This window comes from Passer domesticus, chromosome Z (genome assembly GCF_036417665.1).
Source record: "Passer domesticus isolate bPasDom1 chromosome Z, bPasDom1.hap1, whole genome shotgun sequence".
Lineage (NCBI taxonomy): Eukaryota > Metazoa > Chordata > Aves > Passeriformes > Passeridae > Passer > Passer domesticus.
The window spans coordinates 63,229,363-63,245,021 of record NC_087512.1 but is presented as its reverse complement, the minus strand read 5'-3'; the positions used below and the strand labels follow the sequence as shown (position 1 = coordinate 63,245,021).

At 41.2% G+C, this 15,659-nt stretch overlaps 2 long non-coding RNA genes across 5 annotated transcripts; one reads left to right on the top strand and one right to left on the bottom strand.

Moving 5' to 3' along the window:
• Positions 1-914: 914 nt before the first annotated feature.
• Positions 915-13,857, bottom strand: LOC135290628 (uncharacterized). 4 transcript variants are annotated; one of them, XR_010353386.1, is made up of 4 exons: positions 11,303-13,857; positions 5,280-5,500; positions 4,008-5,106; positions 915-2,261 (listed from the first exon to the last, which is right to left on the bottom strand). It is a non-coding gene; the product is annotated as an uncharacterized LOC135290628 (long non-coding RNA). The 4 variants fall into 4 exon arrangements; XR_010353387.1 differs by having other exon boundaries at positions 915-4,204; positions 4,332-5,106; XR_010353384.1 differs by having other exon boundaries at positions 915-5,106.
• Positions 5,281-13,857, top strand: LOC135290627 (uncharacterized). The gene is made up of 5 exons (XR_010353383.1): positions 5,281-7,523; positions 8,753-9,389; positions 11,905-12,025; positions 13,276-13,332; positions 13,743-13,857. It is a non-coding gene; the product is annotated as an uncharacterized LOC135290627 (long non-coding RNA).
• Positions 13,858-15,659: the final 1,802 nt, after the last annotated feature.

Genomic DNA, 15,659 nt, shown 5'->3' with positions numbered 1-15,659 from the left:
GCCCCGCCACGCCGGGGCTCTGCGGCTGTTCTCCCCGCCGAGATCTGTCGCTGCTCTTTCGTATTGTTGTTTTGTTTGTTCGTTGCGTTTTGTCGCGTTTTCTTTTTCTTTTTTTTTTTTTTTCCTAATCAGTATTATTTTTCTAACTCACCGTGGGGAGGCCCCTGCAAGAAAACGGCGTCATCTTTTTCAACCCTCTGCTTCCAAAAAGCCCCCAACCCAAACCTAAAAAACCCCCCTTACGTTATTTTATACATAGGTATACTTTAGATTATATATAGAACATTTTAAACCAGCACATAGAATATAACATGTTGTGTTATATATGTATATATGATCTACATATATAAAAATAAGATCGTTATACGATCTACAATATAAACATACCTATATTTTTGTTTTATATTTTATATCTAATAAATGTATACCTATTGTATATATTATTACATATACGCATGCATGCCTACATCATATTCATACATAATAAATACAATATGTACATATTTAAATAATAAACATGCAAAATGTATGTTGCATTTAAATTTTTTATTGTTTTCGTTTGTTTGCGTGCCTTGGTGGGGAGGTGTCCGAGCGAACCGAAGGGTCGGCAGGCGGGCTGGGCAGTCGGGGAGCGGGAGCAGACTTTTCCCGGGAGCTGGGGGGGCGGAATTACCGCCGCCCGCGGTTTATTAATAGCGCCGCGCCCGCGGCAGTACGTGTGCGGCAGAGATACCCTGTCCCAGCACCTGCCCCCCCTCCTCCAGCCACGGCCCATCCTCCTCTTTCTCCTTCTCCCCGGGAAGGGGACGGGCGTGCCCGCCACTGGCTCCGCCTCGCCTCACCTCGGATGGCCTCGGCCGCCTCCATCTTCCCGCCCGCCCGCCGCCCGGGTGCCCGCCCGGGTGCCCGCCGCCTCCCGCGCCCCGCTTCACCCACTTCCAAAGTCTCCAGGACTTCTCTGGGCTTATGGCTTCCTTTGCTGCGTGCTGTGGGTTTGTTTTCGAGAAAGGTGGCATTTCTCTGCAGAGGCGCCTGAATGGGTTAAATAAATCCAGCCGAGTTGATCCATCACCGAAGGGCCTTTAAGCTGAGACGGTGTCACGTTAACTGTCCAACAACCCATTGCCAAAACTGAGATGTCACATTAACCCAGAAAAAAAATAGCGACCGTGCCACATTAACCCACAGCCAAAACTTGAGATGCTGCCAAGAGATGAGGCGTCACCTTCCTGCTGCAGTAAAGCTGCAGCGCCCTTCTACCACAGCACCAACACCCCTCGTGTTACTGTGTCCCTGGCATCTGTGTGTGCAGAGTTCCTGAAATTTTTAATTTTCTCCAAAACCACGATAGCAGGTTATTCTCCTTTAACGTAATCATCCAAGATTTTCTGCACAACACTTCTTGACAAAAAGGTTTTAGGGAGGGTGAGAGGTAGGGAAACAACTTAGAGAATGCTTGTCTTGTACATCCTGAAAATTATTCATATTTTTTTAAAAAAGAGTTTTCCAATATGGTATTTATTTATCTAATTTCCTTCCCCTTTATTGCTGTTTTCCATCAGAAATAAAAGGTTCAGGGAGAGGGTGCAAGGGGGGAGAAGGGGGTAAAGGAGAGTTGGTGAGAGTTGGACTTTACATTAGACTGTCCTAAAGTGCGAGTGGAAATTGAAGATGCCTGTATTTTTCTCCCTGGACGATTCTCCCGAGGAAGCGAGGATATTTGCAATCAATCTCTCACCACTGTGTTACTACTACTGCAAATTCTCCAGCAGTGGGAATCCTGAAGCATTAGCATGGACTGGCTTTGAAGCTTTCTCAGCTGTAGCACATGGGAGGCCTGCTGGATTGCTGTAAGAGTACTGGCAACTAAATTTACAGTAATGTGGCAATTGCTACTGCTGGTGGTGGTACACAGTTAGCTTGTGAGAGTTTTCCTTAGGAGGTTAGGTTCTTCATCAGAAGAAATTCTTTCCACACAAAGTGTCTAGGAAGCAGCTTTGCAGTAAGAGGCCGGATGTCCTAGCAGACACCAAGTGGAACAGACACGGGCAGTTTTTTGCTTTTCTAAAAAAGAAGGTGAACGGTGTCCTGAGCTGCTTGAGCAGCAGTGCTGCTGGCAGGTGGAGGGATGGGGTTCTGCCGCTCTCCTCAGCACTGGTGGTGTCTGCTGGCTTCTGCTGCGGACTCCCAAGTACAAGAGAGACATGGCCATACTGCAGCAAGTCCAGCGAAAGGCTGCAGAGATGTTTAGGGGACTTTTCCTGTGAGAAAATACAGGGAATTGTGACTTCAACCTGCAGAAAAGAAGGCTTGGGGGTGGAATCTTAAAAGTGTATACAAATATCGGAAGGGAGGTCACAGAGAGAGAGCAATGGGTGGTGGGCACAAACTAAAAGCACAGGTGGCTCCCTCTAAATATCAGAAGACACTTTTTCACAAGTAAGGGTGACCGAGCAATGGCACTGGTTGCACAGGGAAGCTCTGAAGACTCCATTCATCAAAATCAGCTGGAACACGGTCCTGGGCAACAGGCTGTAGGAGGATCTGCCTGACCAGGGGGTAGGACTACATGACCTCCACTGCAGATGTCCTTTCCAACTGCAACCTGTGATCTGATAGCTGGACACGTCCAGTCAATGCAGATTCAGGGTCAATATTTGGGAATATGTGACAGAAAAAGCAAAGTATTTAAACCTATGCCCTGGGTAACCTAAAATGTTATTGTATTGCACATCTCTCTGTGCCCAAATTTACTTCTGTCCCTTTCAGACCCTGCAGCCACAAAAAGGAAGGGCAGGGCAGGGGCTGGGGTCTCTTTAGAAGTCAAGGCATTGAGGCAGAGGCTCCCTCCCACTGCTCCCTCTGCCTCTTGCTTTTTTCCTCTCGCAACAGTGCCAACTCTAGAAGCTGCGTTTCTCAAACAAAAACTTTTTCAAGTGGGAATTTTGCAACATCTGTCTGCAGCTGCAGCGCCGTGCTGGGACAAGCGGAGCAGCCCCACTCCATGCAGTCGCTACAGCCACCCGCTTTTGCTTGTTAATAAACTGTTATTTTTTCAGTTGTATTAACTCATATTTGTATCTCCTTAATGGTGGAAAGAGTGGTTAAAACTAAGGGGTGGTAACTAATTTTTAAGTGTCCCCCTCAAATGTATTAAACCAAGACAATATATTAACTTCCCTTGATAATTTTGGGTACTGTTGAGTAAGTAATATGCTCTTGTTAATTCTTCTGTGCTTACTGATGCTGGTGAAGGGGTCTTGTGAATTCTACAGTTCACGTCCCTAGGGCCGTGTTTACCTTTTAGGATTTGCTTACTACACAGCCTTTGCACATGTAGTACAACATGAATTGAATGGTGCTTGAGTATGTGTTTGTTTGCATATTTGCACCATATTATCATAAATCATCTTTAGGGACAATAGCGAGACTAGGAAGATGTCTCTGGCCTTAACCCATTCTCCTAGTCACATTAGATTTTCTAAAATAAGACATCCCTGTTAAAGAAAGTTTTATCTTGGGGAGCCGTACTTAAATTTTATGATAGTAGTTCTTGTTTTGAGGTTTGTCTGTACCAGCACAAGATTTGTTTAAGAATCAGTTAAGAATGTTAACTTACTCTTTAACATTAGCTTAACTGTTATATTCACCCCAGGATATGAAAAATGATATTATAGCCCTAGACTGAAGAAAATTAGAAAATACTGAATTGTTTTCTTACACTTACAAAATGATTTTCTATATAAATTCAACCATTGATTTTCACTGCCACTCCTTTTCTGTGTCCTGTTATAACGTTTTTATCTTGTACTAGGTTTAGGTAAAATCTCTTCTTGTCAGCCTTGCACTGAAATCAGCTTAAGCTAAAGTCTGTGGCAAAGGAGATTTAGGTTAACTTGATTTTGGCTGTTTTCTGAGAGAGAAAGAGGAGGTTTTAGGTACGTTGAACACCATATGGGCACAATAAACACTACACAAATTCAAAATCAGAAAGACCAGCTTCATACCTGATTCTTCATGCTAAAAGAGCATAAACTCCTAACCGGTCTTAAATTTCTCTGAGCTCCTGCCTGCTCCCTTGAACAGTTAGGTCTTCATATCAATAAGCATTTGGTTTGCAAGTTTGCTGGGACTTCAGCCCCTGCTAAGAACAAAGCAGCTGTAGCAAACCTTCCAGGCCCATTGTGCTGTCTGTAGCAGTAGCCTAGGGAAGAGTTTAAGAAACTTCTTTAAACAAGTTTCAAAGCAGCTCATAGGCTTTGTGACATCTTTATATTTGAGTGAAGAACCCTAAGGAGCTCTTAGAGTGAAGCCTGGGGTTTAGAGCTTACCCTGTTCTGCCTAAGCATGCTAAGAAAGAGGTTCATTCTCTCATTCAGAGTTGATGGTGTTAAAAAGAAAGGTGGATACCATCTTCTTCAGAGTAGTCCACCAGCCTGAGTCCCTGGTTTCAGTGGGAGGGCTGTGGGTGTCAGTCTCCTTGGGAAATAGGAAATTATGGTTTTCTCTCAGGACTTATGTTCTAGAAAGAGCCATGTCTTCAGAACACACCAGGGCTGTGGTCCAGGTGCCAGACTGGAAGCTGGGAAAAGCCTTTCACTGACTTGACTGAGTAAGACTCCTAATTTCCAGAGAGGAGTGTGGCTAAAGGTACTTGTGTAATCCCTAGTATTTTCTTGGCTGCCTAAAATGTCGTACTACTTAGCATGCTTGCTCTGAAAGCCTTTCCAAGGCTGCTGTTGTTGGGCCGACAGAAACAGGCTCTGCTCTGGCTTCCAGGATAGTCAATTAGAAGTGAGCTCCAGTGTGGGTAGTTAACACAGTGCTAAATTAAAGCAAATCAGTACTGCTGGTGTGAAGAGGATATTAGGTTGTGCTCGCTGTGCTGATTTGCTTGTATAACCATTAGTTTGGAGCACAGGCAGGGCTGGAGCATGGCTGTGCAGCATAGGCTAAGTTACCAAGCCCTTCTCTCCGCTGAATATGGAACCTCAAGTGCACCTTAGAGCTCTGCCATGCCACAGGTCTGTGAGAAGCAAATAAATATTGTTGCACACATAGCATGAGATGCCTTGCTGTTGCCTCAGTAATTGGCAGAACAGGTTCCTGTCAATGCAGAAGAATTGAGACACTTGTCACGGCAGTTGCATCGCTGTTTGCACCAGAATTTCCTTTCCTTTTCCCCTTTCCCCTTCCCCCTTTCCCCTTCCCCCTTTCCCCTTTCCCCTTTCCCCTTTCCCCTTTCCCCTTTCCCCTTTCCCCTTTCCCCTTTCCCTTACCTTTCAATTTTTTCTTCCTGTTCCTTTTCCTCTCCCTTTCCCTTCTTAAAGCCACCAAATAATTTCTATCTATTCTTCCCAAGTACTAGTGTGTGTAACAGTGGAGGGTCTCTGCCATCATAAATGCAATGCAGGCTTCAGGTCCAAATGATTGTTTTGTGTGCCTGTGACTTCCCCATGGTGGATCACTGTGCATGTAGCCATTACATACTTGCCTGTTTCTGTAAGCAGAGGAAAATAAATGTGCAGAGAATGACAAAAAAGTTAACCAAAATGTCAGTAAGCTGAATTTAATGATGTATTTAAGTTCTTGGGCAACGAGATGGTATAAAAGACACTTGATTTCCACAGCATGACCTCTGAAAGGACTTGATTACCTTATGAATGTGTGTTCCTTCTTTCTAATGCATCTATTACATATTTGTGCAAATATTTATATATATATTTCACTTGTATGAAACCTAGGAAGAACAGTAATTGGTACTCATAGCATTTAGTTGAGCACTAACTATTTTTGTGTTACAATTCCAACACTGAATCAGACAAATGCTGATTCAGTGCTCCAGGTTCAAAGCTCTGTGACAAGGTCAGAATGTTGGACTTGATGATTACCAATGTGCTGTTCAGCATTTCAGGTAAATTTTATTGTTCAGATGAGCAGCCAGGCCTTGGCTGGGTAGGTCTAGCTGACTGTCAGCCAGTTTTGTTTACTTCAAGATACGCAGAGAACAAATCTTTTACAGACAGAATCAGTGAAAACACTGAATTCATGGTGGCCTTATACTATACAAATAATGGTGCTGACATTTGAAACCAAATAATTTAACTCTGTGTAACAGCTGTAGAGGTTTAGTTTTTGAGTGAAGCCACAAGACAGCTACAAGGGAGCTTTGCAGGATAATTCAAGCAGTCCTTCAAACACCATGTCTAGCTCTGTCTTCTACACCAACTTCCTCTGTGAAAAAGTTAGTTTTGTCTCACCAATACTGTTCAAGGAGCAACTAATGCTGTTAGAAGTAGAAAATTAGTATGAAATATTAATTCTTGTTCTTTGAAGGGGTTGTAAGAGAGACAAAATAAGTTTATTATCTAGTCTTTCTTAATTTTGTCAACTGCCACAAAGCTCTTTCACTTAATGTGGCAGAACCTGGAAAATTCTCCTTGTCTATTCCAGGTTTACTGTGGCTGAGAACCTCCCCTCACAAACGCATGTGCATCAGAAGTCCAGTTACGTGTAGCGTGTTTCTGGTCAAGTGACACCAGCCAGAAGCAGAATTGAAAATATAAAATGTTTTCTAACAGCCTGTAATGCAAATATATATTTTTCCTGTTTGGCTTGGATTTAGTGTTGTAAAGTCCAAAGACATTTAAGTATGCTTCTACTGGTTGCAATAGAATTAGCAATTGCTTGCTGCCAGTATTGCAGTTGAAGTTCCTTATAAATATTCATTTAAATTACCTAGCTTGCTAGTTCAGTAGTTATCTGTATACAGCAAGTAGTATTTCACGTGTGCAGTGGTTGTTTAGTCCCACCTAGTATTTACGCCTGCAAGAGGCTTATTGCCCATGATGCTGAATCTGCCAAGAGCTCTTCAGATACATCATTTGTCCTGCTTAAAATTCAGTATAAGATCAAATAATAAAGGTCTGTTTTAGCAAACATCTGCCCATAGAGAAAACATTAAATGACTGTGCTGTCCCCCTTAATATCCATAATGCTGTATATTGTGTGAGATTGTGAATGGAAATTCAATTTACCTGTTGATGTTTACACCAGCAGATGTGTTGAGGATTTCAGTATTCATTACATCAAGTAAGTAAATATTGTTATTCTATTTTTCCTAAAGCAGCATCGGCTGATATTGAATGATAGCAAAATAAGTTTTAGTATTTCTGCAGAAATTAATATATATTTCCTCCCAGAAGGCCTCCCCTGACAGTAAAAGGCAAGAAAAACGTTTAAATGTGCACTTAGGTATATTTGCATGTACCTATGACTTTGAGAAGCCTATTTCAACATCAACACATTTGGTTGGAGCTCAATGATCTTGAAGGTCTCTTCCAACTTAGTCATTCTGTGAACTCTGTGAACACAAATTATATTCTTCCTATTTTACATATAAGCATTTACTGACTTTCAGTCTGCTGTACCAGAGGAGGTCCACAGAGAACAATACTACTCAGCAGGTGCCAGTGAGGACACAATCTGTGAGCTGATTTTATCTGCCTCTCGGATTTCTGAAGGTATGAATAGGAATTTCCCTAATTATCTTCTTCCCCTCTTAGCTTATAAAATAAGTGTGCTTTATGGAATATGTATTGGTACTGGAGTGAATACAGAAAGAGTTTGTTTTTTGCAACAGATGCAAATTTCATTTTATTTTGATCAGTTGTTACAGACCTTGCAAATGCACACAGGTGCAATTGGGAAGTTTGTGTATAGAAGATTATGCAGTATCTTCACCTATTTACTCTGTTGAGATACAAACCTTGGGCTTTTTGGGATTGCAGTCCACTCTTCCCATAAAATTAGTCCAAGATCCTGGCCTTTAGTTGTCATTGTACCCTTTGTTCTCAGACAAACACATTCAAAGTGATTGCCGCCTTTCTTAGATAACATTATTTCACTGTGGAGTAGTCTGTCTCCAAGAATGTAAAAGACGTGGAAGCACTCTGATAAAGCACCATACCAGTTCGAGAGAATTCTTCTCTTCAAATTAGATGAATATACTGGAACATTCACAAACACTACCTGCCTTATGTGGATTATGATAGCGGAGCTCTAAATTACATATACAGTGCTCTCCAGCTTCTCCTGGCATGCAGGAATGCACAGCCTTAGCAGTGGTTAATATCCCCCCTTTGGGAACAGCTCACTCAAGAATTCTCTTAAAAGCTGGCATATCACACCCCTAAGCAGCTTTTCTGTAGTCACAATGTCTGTTGATTACTTGATATCTTTCCATGAATTTTAGTTGTTATTTCTATTAAGTACTGTGTGTTGCTGATATTGTCACTGATGTTCAGAATGATTTGTACTTTTGTACAAACACATTACTATACTTAGAAGAAGCAGCATTTTAATTTTTTTCAGTGTTGCACAACAAGTATGAAAATGCAGTTTATTTTTAGGTGATACAAACAATAAATATTGCTCTTGAGTCTGGTGTTGTTGTTTTTCACAAACAGCATATAGTGAAAAATTCTTCCAGGACAAATATACACCAGGTTCTGATTCTCTAAATTAATCTCTTGAGGTATTCAGTTACTCACTAGGGTATAATGATTATTATCAATAAGATAGATGAAACTTTACACTTTTTGAAAGAGGTTGGATAGATACATGATGACCGTAAATCAATGCATTTTTAAAAAATATTTTGTTTCAGTGAATATTGCTAACTGACTTATCAAAATAAAAAAATAATATGACAATTTATTAGGAGCTATCTTTTTTTTTCCTTTTTGAAAAGATGCAGTATCTCAGAATGCCAGCAGTCAGTCAAGTTCTTCACTTTTTAAACTATTACTTGCTCTAGAAGTAAACTTGCTCTTTGAAAGGGAAGTAAACCTCTAGATGGACTCTGTTACTTCCACAATATTGTTTGGTAAGTGGATTTTTTTATGGAATTACTGACAGAGTTTGTCTTCTGCATGCTGCTTCATGCAGTCTTTTTTTTTTTTTAAACAAAATGCAATAAAGGAAAGAACTATGAGAAATCATGAGGAATAGGGCATGAGTATACACTGCCAATTTATATTTTACAGATAGTATAAAAAAATCCTGCAAATGTGTGTTGTATCCCTGACCCAAATATATTTGCAATTGGTATTTGGAAAATAAAGGTCCTTACAGACCAGTACCCGTTGGATCTCTGAGAGCCACCCTCAGTAAATTGAGAGTTAGCAGAGATCATTGTACTCATTCTGTATTGTGCCTTCCAGAGGAATCTCTAAAGGCTTGAAGAGAAGGCTTGGGAATTGTAATTTCATCCTGTGCTGAAAGGAACTGCTTGCTCTCAGGAATGAAGTCAATTCTCAAACAGCATAAAAGTGCAGAGGAAGAACTGAGGAATGCTTTTAATTCAGCTGCAGAAATATATCCAGAGTGTAAGTATTTATGTTGGGATTTGATCAGGACATTTCGACTTCCAATCTTTCAAGCTGAGACTACAATGGCAGCTTCCTAGCTGCCTCATATGGACATGGGTTTCTCTGCACTGACAGCTGAAGAGCATTTCCTAACTCTGTGATTTCTAGTTCCCTGTAATTTCTAATTCTAATTCTAATTTCTGATCAATGTGGAACAATTCTACCTTTTGAGTTATCAAAATTATTTTTTTTAAGTATCTCCTTACTCCAGCCATTGGCCATAGCCATCATTAGTCAGCTGATGAGGTGTTGTAAAACAAGCATTGCTAGAACAGTGCTTTTTATTAAAAACACCTATGTGCTTTTGATGCTCAAGTAGTTAGAACACTTCTCTTTCCTGATTTGTGCATAGAGATGGTTCTGCAGCACTGCAGGGCTGCCTTTGGGTAGTTTTAACTCCCAAATTTCTTATGCTCCCCTCCACCACATTTTCTATGCCTGTTGTGTGTACATCCGTCCCTCTTCATTCCACCATTCACTCCATTCTAAGCCAGCAAGCTACTAATGAAGCTCTTGATGTGAAACCAGTAGCAACAATGCATTTTCCTTCCTGCTGGAGAAGGCAGGTGTTTGATAAGCACAAAGCTTTACGCAGGCAGCTACAACTAAAAACTGCTGTTGGCTATTGTGGATCAAATAAGTGTTGCAACTCTTTAATTGTGTTCCTCCTCTATAGCAAAGGATTTATATTTCAAAAAGAAAGTAAAACCTGGTAAGTACTTTGTTTCACCCACACCGATGTGTGAATTCTGGCTGATGAACAGATAGACTTGATTATAATATAAAAAAGTGAGATAAAATGGTTGTGGCCTGAGACCTAACTCACTAAATATTTGGGCTGTTCTATATGAATACTATATCTGTAAAATACATAAACTTCTCACATAAATATATGTTTGTAGAGTTTGCTTCTAATATGCAACAGAGTCCTTAAAAATCTCACATACTCTTAACCAGTTTTGCTTACAGCTATGCTGGGAGTGCTGTGTCTAACATATATGTTGTGGAAATGTATGAGAGAAAAAAAACCAAACAGAAAAACCCCAAACCAAACCACCACCACCAAAACCACCCCAAAACTTAATTGCAAAATACTCCATAGCAAAGGTAGTTTGTAGCTGTTGTGGTAGCATTCATATGCTCAATTTATTCCTGCAGCTAATAATGAATATTCATGCTAAGAATGAATCTCCCTAAAACAGAAGAAAATAAATGGAAGCTTTTTGCATTTGTCTGAACAAACTCCTACAGCTTTTAATGATCAAGGCATTTGCTGAGCAAGAGTATTTACTAGGCCAGGGTACCTCACTGCACACAAAAATAAATAAACGTAGAGGAGAAAGGAAACTGAAATGTGTCTCTGAGCATGCATTATAATCTATGTCAGGTTCCTTTGGGGTAACTGTCTGTTTGTAATTTCTTACTGAGTTATAAGAAGTGCAAATTGCAGTGAATATAATTTTATGTGGATGGCTAAACTATGGTCTAAATATGAATTGACACTAAGATGAACCTTTTATTTCCCCATGCTTTCCTATTAGGGGTTTTAATTCATGGTTCTGGGAGAATAAAGCCTGCTAAGCCCATTCTGATTTAGAACAAAAATATGGATCAGTTGAGACTGTTCAACCACTCACAGAAAAATCCAGACAAACTTTCCTTTGCAACTCTGTACCATCAAGAGCTGCAGCTTTGCTGAGAGGTAGTAGTCTCACCCTTGTGATAGGCTGTTGCCCTTGACAGTGTCAGAACAGATTAGTATTTGGATATGCTAACAGACACTAGAGTGGGAGGCTTCTAAGATATTTGTTTCCTGTCTGCAGCTTGAACATTAAAGTAAAAAAAAAAAAATTACAGTACTAATAACTTACCTAAACTTCTTCAGTATTTGTATACCAAGAGGAAGGAGAGTGTCCTCAGAGCATGAAAATGAGAGGCAAAGAAGTAGTTGTCCTGAGAGCGCGTTAGTTAATAACAGGGAAAAAACTGAATAGTGGATGAGAGGGCAGATTTACTGATAGGGCTATAGGATCACAGCCAACTGCTTGTTAAGACCTTACAGGTCAGAGCAGATGTCATGAGATAAATAATCAGCCAAGCTATGGCTTTAAGGGGACTGCAAACCTAACTCTAGCCCCCTTAATAGCACTGAGTAGTATAGTGCATGTTCTTGTGCTACTAGGCAGTACTTGTGCATCACTAGACTCCTCCCCCAATATAGACTGATATCCACCTTAAAAGGCTGTACCACTGCACAGCCTCCCACTTCACCACTGTGGCTGCATTTAGTCCCATTGGAAAATGCAGATTGATAAAAGACGTTCTTGTTTTGGAGTACCTGCGATAACCATGTATATATGTCTCTGCTGGGAGGAGCAGCAGCTCTATCCTTCCTTTGTTCTGCTGTTGCCACCAGGTGTTCTCTAGTACTGTGACATGGTCCATGTATATATTTCTTAATTTGTCTCTATAGTAACTGACTGCCAAAAGAAGTCTGGGAGCTCAGCCATAGGAAAAATGGAAGAGTATACCCCACCATCAGGAAAGCAAACTCTTTAGATGAAGTGTTCTGAATGGAAGATGAAATGGCACATGTAAGTTTAGATTTAACAGCTGTTCTTCCCCTTCTATTTTGTTGCGTGAAAGGCAATTGAAATGTTTGGCCTCACCTCTTAGAGGAAAGGAATGGGCATTCCAGTCTCAATGTTTTCTTTTATTGTTATGTAATGCTTTACCACAACTTGTAGCATTGCTTTGTGGATGATCACAATATGTTTTTCCTTTTCTTCACCCTTCATCTCCATCTCCAATCTACTCAGTGCAAACATATACTTCTGAAGAATTCAGTTAATTCCTTTAATTTCTCGACCAGTTTGCTGATTTAAGCCACACAAGTTCAAATACCCTTGCTTGACTTTCAGCATTCTCTGTGATCCAGCCACTTACATCCACTTTCATTCTCTATGTGGTGCTATCATCACCTCCCCACATAACATCTGATCCAGCTTAATGCAGCACCACCATGTTCACCACTAAACCCTATCCCAGCTGCTGCATCCACACATCTTCTAAATACCTCCAAAAATGGTCACTCAACCACTTTCCTGGGAAGCCTGTTACAATGCCTGACCACCCTCTCAGTGAAAAAAAAAATTCCTAATATCCAGTCTAAACCTCACCTGGCACAACTTGAGGCAATTTTCTCCTGTCCTGTCACTTTTTAACTGGGAGAAACTGGGAGAAAAGACTGACCACCCCACCTTGCTACAGCCTATTCTCAGGCAGCTGTAGAAAGCTGAGCTTCCCTTTCTCCAGGCTGCACACCTCCAGCAACCTCAACTGCTCCTCACAGGATTTGTGCTCCAGACTCTTCACCAGCTCCATTTCCATTCTACTTGCTCCAGCCCTTCAATGTCTTTCGTGTCATGAAGGGCCCAGAACTGAAGACAGGACTTGAGGTGTGGCTTCACTAGTACAGGGGAACTGTGTTTGTATTAGCATTTTTAGCTACACACATATGTTACCACCTTGTGGTTTCTGGGCTTGCAAAGTGTTTCTGCTGCATTTCAGAGTAAGAGTCAAATATGCTACTGCTCTGTCTTGCCTTCAAAGTTCAGCATTAGAATTTTAGGAAACAACAGCAGAGTATATAGCAGAAAAAATGTTTTGGTAGCTCTTGAAACTAAAGCAAGAATTAGAAAATTAAAGTGATGAAATGCAAAGAACCCAAAGACTTGCCAAATCCTCGCTGAGAGGTAAAAACTGCTTCCACTTGAGTTTTAGATAGTTATATGTTTGGCTGAAAAATGGATGTGAATAATGAGACTTTGTTTATCTTCCGTAGGCCATAAGTGTCTTTCTTGTTAGTAGCACTGCAGAAGCTGTTCCAGCCACTGTGCAGGTTCGTGGAAATTGTGTGTGGGTTGTGTGTGCACACATACACAATTATGTAAGTTTGCTATAATATGGTGGGTATTGGTCTTTGCATTTATATTGTGTGAAGGCAACAACTGTCTTTTGTGTTCACTGCAATTTTTTGCTAATATATAAAAATTTAGAAAACCCTTGTGTTTCACCACTGTCTGTAGAATTGGGGCAGCATATTAGCTATGAAAAATAAAAGACACAGAAAAAAAATCTTGTGAAATCACTCCTTTGAAGCTGAAATAAAAACATTGTTATGCCCAGAGATTAATTATGAATAATCGGATTCTGACTTTAATCTGTTCAGTTAAGGGGGGAAACATAGATGAGTTGAGGAGGAATATTTTTCCATCTTAAAATGATCAAAGTATTTTTGTATATTTGCAGAAATTGGTGGAGACATGACAGTCAGACATGGAGGGAAGAATACCACTTCAGAATAAATAATGGCATCAGATGAAACATGGAACAAATAGGGAAAGAAATGGAAGGAACTTGTACTGGAAGTTATACAAACTCCTGTATGGTTTTGTAGAAAATACTAAACCCTTCATTTCCCATAATGACCCAGCTAACTCTGTAGGAAGCCAGTTGTTTTCAGTTTTCACCTCTGCGGATATATAAATATCACAATGTAAAAATAATACATGTACAAAAAAATTGTAACAATGGCCAGGAGCTGTTTGCTCAATATGAAAGCAGTTAGACTTTGTATATTTTCTTTTGGTTGTAGATTTCATTATTAATTTCAAAGTTTCTCTCCATCCTTTTTGAAACTCATGCACCAATGAACCAGAAGTTCAGTCCTGGAGGAGAGGAATGAAGAAACAATGTGTTCAGACCAGATATATATTTTTGTTAGAGAAGGCAGTACTGGGAATGAGTAATGTTTGTTGGTTTTTTAACATGCTGATGGATCCGGTAAGTTTAAGCCAAAGCTGGAGATAACTTTGTCACCAGCATGCTTCATTTACTAGCCAACAAGGAAACTGCTTACATGCAGGCATTGTAAAATTGAAAAGACAGCAAGCACCACAAACTTATCAACACATACTTTGAAAAGTGTCCCTGTCATCCTGCAGCCCAAAGCCAGAGCCTAAGCCTGTTCCTTATAGTAATCCACATGGCACATTGGCCCGAGCTGCATCTCTCCACAGCCTTGTGATTCCTGCCTGTCTTCCCTATTAGGCACCTTTAGCCTGCAATTGTTACCTTCATTGTTATGGACAAATAACATTCCTTCTTTATGGCTTTTTCTCCCTCTCAGCCTTCACTGTGGTGACCTCTGGTTTCTTTTTTCTGGTGTAACCTTGCACTAGGAACAAACTGTCACAAAAATACAGATAATTTTTAGAGTCAGCTTGTTTTTTTGTGTTTGCAAGTGTTCATACTTTTTTCATAAGCAGATTTCAATTAGAGGTTATCACGCAACAACAAGCCTCAGTGCTCTTATGTATATGGAATGCTTGTGGCTTTTTCAGTTCTCTGCATTTCTTCAGATACAGGGGGAAAAAAAAGCAAGCTAGATTAAATGATGAGAGTGCAGTACAAGTCTCACTTTCCTACACTTAAAATGTAACAAGACCTAGTGACTGCTGAAGCAATGAATCACCACAATTTGCATATACAGGTCAGCAGGGAACATTCTCTCACAGCTGAGAGCATTCTTGCAGTCAACACTTGGCTACTCCCATTGCAGCCACCTCTTGGCAAATCCAACCCAATACATATTCATTCCTATTACTGGTCCCTTAACCAGCGCACAGGCGATGTGATGGGGAGGCCACACTTTCCATTGCTGGGATGAGACCTGAGCCCTGCAGGGGCCCTTCCCTCTCAGAGATGTACCAGGGCTTGGCTGGCTGCAGCCCTGCGGAGGACAGAGGTGCTCCCCTTTCAAGATGACAATTCTCTTGGAGGCCAGTCAGAAGTCAGTGGTGGACGCAGGGTGCGGTCCTGGAGTTCAGGTGCTGGTGGCAAGCAAGAACACCTTATCTAGTCCTTGTAGGAGCGGTGTTTGCAGAAAGGGGGAGGTGATCCCACCATCCATCCCCAGGTCACGAACCTTTCCGAGGACGTGCTTTCTCACTCAGATTAAAATCGGTGGAGGGTGAGTTGGGAAGGACAGGACCTTCTGCACCCATCTTAAAGCGAGGGAGGAGAATCTCAGCGCTCGCACCGCACATGTGGCAAAGGGGCGGCAGAGCCGGCGGAGCGGGGCTGGCTGCGGGCGGGCGGGCGAGTCCTGCTGCCGAGGGTGTATCACAGCCACCGAGTGCCGTGCCGAGTACACAGTGTTCCCTT